The sequence below is a fragment of the Parus major genome, chromosome 2 (genome assembly GCF_001522545.3).
Source record: "Parus major isolate Abel chromosome 2, Parus_major1.1, whole genome shotgun sequence".
NCBI classification, from domain to species: Eukaryota; Metazoa; Chordata; class Aves; order Passeriformes; family Paridae; genus Parus; species Parus major.
The window spans coordinates 88,874,862-88,879,731 of record NC_031769.1 but is presented as its reverse complement, the minus strand read 5'-3'; the positions used below and the strand labels follow the sequence as shown (position 1 = coordinate 88,879,731).

General features: G+C 49.9%; 1 long non-coding RNA gene across 1 annotated transcript in view; it reads left to right on the top strand.

Annotated features, from left to right (window-relative positions):
• The first annotated feature begins 3,638 nt into the window (after window positions 1-3,638).
• Window positions 3,639-4,870, top strand: part of LOC117245486 — a 5,052-nt gene continuing 3,820 nt past the window's right edge. The window contains exon 1 of the long non-coding RNA XR_004500204.1: window positions 3,639-3,872. This is a non-coding gene — a long non-coding RNA (uncharacterized LOC117245486). The remainder of the gene's footprint in view (window positions 3,873-4,870) is intronic.

Sequence of the window (4,870 nt, the reverse complement as noted above, 5' to 3'; positions counted from 1 at the left end):
CTGCTGAAGAGCCGGGGAGGGGAGCGGAACAAACCCGGGCTTCTCTGGATCTCTCTCTCTCTCTTTCTTTTTTCTTCCCCCCCTCTTTACTGGAGTCAGGCAGGGCGAGAGAAAAGAAATCGAGCCGATAATTTTCTTTTTTTCGTTCTGATTTCTTTCTGTCAGATATATATTGCACCCTAGGTATGGAGGAGGAGGAGGAGGAGTGTGGCAGGATTCAGTGGGGTGTCTTTCCTCAAATCTCGGCTCTTCTGTGCTCCTAAATCCCTTAGATGTGATCTGATCAACAATTGAGCTCCAACTGATGTGTCTGCCCTTAGGTCCTAGGCTGATCTTTCAGATACAATTTGAAGTTGATGTTTTGATTGGCACCCACTTGAGCTGGAAGCGCCGCCCCGCGCCCCCCGCCCGCCCCGCCGCCCCCCTCGGCGCAGCACGTGGTGCGCAGCCCAGCCCGGGCCGCTCGGCTCGGAGCTGCGTGTGCGTGTGTGTGTGTGTGTGTGTGTGTGCGTGTGTCCGCGCAGCTGCTGTGCTCTGCTCCGAGTGTATTTAATGTTTAGCAATGGGCTCCTTTCAGAAAAGCCCCCACTGCTGTATGACAACCTGTCTACACGATTTTACAGCTGTCCAACATTGGGGTTTTGCTGTTTCGCAGCCTTAGTGTGTCCCCTTTTAACAAAAACAACTGTGTTGCTGGTTTTTTTTCCACCTTTAACATTGAGTCCCCCTTGTCGTCGTTGGACTCAGGAACAAACGAGAGTGGCCGTGAGAGGAAAAGGGGGCTTTGCAGCCAGGCGACATGTAACAATTTACCACTACAAAAAGAAAAGAAAGAAAAGAATAGAAAAGAAAAAAAAATACATATAAATAAATAAATGCATGCGATCTCTCTACAGCAACCCACAAACGCCACTCATACACGAACACATATGCGCAACTTTGCTGAAAGTCAAAAGGCTCCTAGCAGTACTTCCCAGAAGAATCTTTAGAAAAAAAAAAAATTAAAAAAATAAAAAAGGAGGGGGGGGGAAAAAAAATAAAAGACCCTCAGCGATGCGATCCTCCCCGCCGCCCTTTCTCCTCCTCATGCCCTGCCGAGGGATTGACACTCAGAGACAATTATCACAGGCATTGCGACAGTTCTCGGAATACTGGAAATAAATAATCCCGCAAATCAACAGCCACAACATGTATGCCGAGGGGCACAGAGGACCCCCAGCCCTCGCCCCCGAGCGGGGGGAGGGGGTTAGGAGGAAACCGAGTGTCTTGTAGGTTGTCAAAACTTCCATCCTCCCGTTTCGGTGGGGACAGAAGGAAACGCATCGGGGGGGAAACAGGGGGAGAGGGACGAGGTGGGGACACAGGGGACACACACACGAAAGGACCAAAACGAGCTATTGCCATTATGATCATTAACAACAATGATTAGAAGAAGGGATTTTTTCCTCTCTTCTTCTCCTTTTCCCCTTGGAGAGGGGTGGAAGGTGCAGCGGGAGACAAAGGACTCTGCGAGGGACCCGGCCGCCTTAAGGGAGGCGGGCTGTCACCGCTGTGCCCTGCTTGCGGTGTTGTCCAGTTCCCCGACGTGACTGGGCTCGCCCGAACCGCGTCGGGACCGAGAGAGCATCACAGCGCCCGGGCGGCTCCGCAAACTTTCCCTTTCCTACCGCTGCCGGGGCCCTCCCAGCTCCCCCGCTGTGGAAAACGAGGAGCGCGGAGGCGGCGGGCCGAGGGCTGGGCGTTTCTTGCCCCGACCTTCCCAGCCCCTGTGGGACTGCTGGGGGCCGCTCTGCACCACGAGTGCAGCCGCCGCCCGCCCCGCCGGCTGCGGAGAGAGTCCGCAGGGCCGGGCCGGGCGCTGCCGTCCCTTTGGCCCCGGCCCCGGCCGAGCAGCCCCGCGGAGGGGCGCGGAGTGGCCGTCCCCGGCCCAGCCCTCGCCGCCGCGGTCCCCGCAGCCCAGGAGCTCCGTCTTTGTGCTGAAGGGGCGGCCGAGCTCTTCCTTAAGGGACGGCGCGGCGCGGAGTGGCCGCAGACGCAAAGGCCCGCGGCTTTTCGGGATGCAAGTGCTTGTCAGGGGAGAGGGGGAAGGGAAGAAGGAGGAGTGGGGGGGGACTACGGGGGTCTCCCTCCTTTTCCCGAGCCCAGAGCGAGAGTCAGTCCTAAGGTTCGGGCCGCTCCGCGGGGCTTCGCGCCCCCTCTCCCAGCTTGCAGCAGCGGGCTGAGCCCGGCAGCCCGGATCCCGCCGGGAGCTGGCCGCGCGGGAGTGGAGGGACATGCCTCCCCTCCTGCCAACGCCCCCGCGGGGTGTCTCCAACCCCGGCCAGCCCTTTCCTCCCCGTGCTCCAGGGAACCGCTCCGTCTCACGGTGCTGATTAAACTTCCTTCCCCATCAGCTGGAAATAGCGAACTTTCCCCTTCCTATGTCTAACAGGGAGAGCAGCACCTCCCCCGCACCGCTCCAAAATCTCACCCTTCAAAGCAGGAGAACGACCCTCAGACAAAAATGCACCGTCGTAACAGAGCTGAGTGGGACTTGAAATTTGCAGCCTTATTTTGCGAATGGAAGTGTCACATTACAAGGGCTTCAGGTAAATAAAGGTGGGATAAGGCACCGACGCTGCCGAAATCTTCTTAGCTCTTTAGATCTGTGTGGAATGTGTATCCAGAAAAGGTTTCCACTTGGAGGCTTAAGAAATGTGAGTCATCCCCTCCCCCACCCGCTCTCATCCTTCTCGGATCGGTTCGGGGAGAAAAAAAAAACAAAAAACAAGGGGGAAAGAAAAATGAAAAAAGTCTTTGATTTTCTATCAACTCAGCATCTTTAGTAGCGAACTTTGCTACTTTTCACCTTGAGAAGAAATAGAGCAAATAAATACAAAGTGCAGGTTACCTGTAACTGTGATTTCGGAAAGAAGAAAAAGGAGACAAGAAAAACAAAACAAAAGCAAATTGGAAGGGGGAAAAAAAAAAAAAAAGTAGAAAGGAAAAAAACTCCAAGAAGAAGGAAAAGTTAGAAGACTGGTAGGAAAGCTTTGTTTCTCATCTGCAAAGTTCCTTGCGCAAGGATGAGCAGGGTCCTGCGAATTAATTATGCACACTTCTGATCAGAAAATGCCAAACCCCACGCGATTCCTGTTCTTGCACAGGACATTGCCCATTTTGGTTTTTTTTTCTGACGGCTTATTTAGTCACTTTAGTAGGCAACCTTTCAAAGCCCTTTTTAATTTTTTCCCCCCTTGTGCAAGTAAGCTGGGACCAGAGCTGCTACACTAAGCTACTTAGCTTGAAAATCAGTTTAGTGAAGGTCTGGGAGATTCTGGGTTTATTTCCTCCCATACAAGACCTATAGCAGGAGCTTAATAACAAAAGTGCGAAAAGAACGAAACTGTACGGAAAATTACAAACATCAGCAGCAGCTGCCCGAAGCGCTAGGAAAATCTTTCCCTAAACCCAGGATCTAAACAGTCCAAAAGGTTGGTGTGATCAACCCCTCCTACTCATAAATTAGCTTCAAATTGTTAATAGGTGGAATAAAATACAGATTAAAAAAAAATAATAATAATTCGGAAAAGACCACCTCTTCCTTTGACTCTTTTTTTTATTTTATTTTTTTTTACATTTTTCCCCCTGAGAAATGTGTTGTAGTTGCTTGAACGCCTCCTTAACTTTCTGCAAGACCTAACAAAAAGGAGTGCGGTGCCAACTCATTAGCCAAACAGCGTTTTAAAAGACGATAAACAGTCACGTAGCAAAAAAGGATTGGGGCTGAGAGTGAAAAGCAGTCACCTTTCCGTCGGAGAGCGGATGCACATCAGAAATCAGGCGGGAGAGAAATACCTAACAGAGCTGGGCATAATGTGATTATACCTAAGGTAATCGCTTAAAATAAATTGTATACTGTTTAAAGTAAATCGACCTAAATGGCCACGCTCATCTAATTCAAAGATCATTGGGCAGATAAACTTCTTAAACAGCCTTTCTTGAGAAGGAGTTTGCTAAGACAGTGTGATCCTTCCAGTTTCTTAAGGCGATGCATCCAGTGCCAAGAGATTTTCTCTTTATTATTAACAAATCAGTTTAGATAGGGGTCCGATAAGAAATGCAAATCCAGACATAGGGGTCGCTGCTTGGCCGAATTTTAACTGAAGGCTGGTTCTGCGGGAATTGACTGCAGGGTACGTTTGCGAAGAGGCTGAGCGAAGCTTTTACACTGACTCTACTGAAAAATGAAGTCAGTGATTTTGATCTGCTCCAGATGTCCTAAGAGTGGATATTGCAGTGCTGGGAATCCGCACCAAATATCTGAGGGCAGTGATGGTAATCAGCGCAACCCATCAGCCAGGGGGGACTGGCAATTGTGATAACCTGCTGCAAATGCGCAGGGCTGGAGATGGCAGTGATAAACCGCTGAAAATATCTTCAAATGGAGATGACAGAGATGTTGAAAGAAGACACCTAACTATGGGGAGAATAGGATACTAAGCAGAGCACAATCTGAGAGTGGAGTTCAGATACTTACCAGTCTAAGTTCACCCGTGTAATTTCCACGGTGATACATACACGCGTTTGGGCTTCTCTGCAGGCAAATACACGAGCATATGGCCCCGTTGGTAAAACTCGGGGCTTATGCGGCGTTGATAATCAGATCTACCAAAAGAAAGGGAGATTTAGTCTCTAAAGCGCCTTGTTTGTGGCTTGGGGAGAAAAGTTTTCATTTAATTCTGTAACTGCTCTGAAACATCCTGGTAACGATTTCTTTTGCAAATCCTCTTTTCATTTTCAGCTTTCACCGGTAATAGACGAAGAAATTTAAGATGATCTCTTCAGTTAATAGTCTGTTTCAATTTTCTTTCCTGTGGAAAGAACGTGC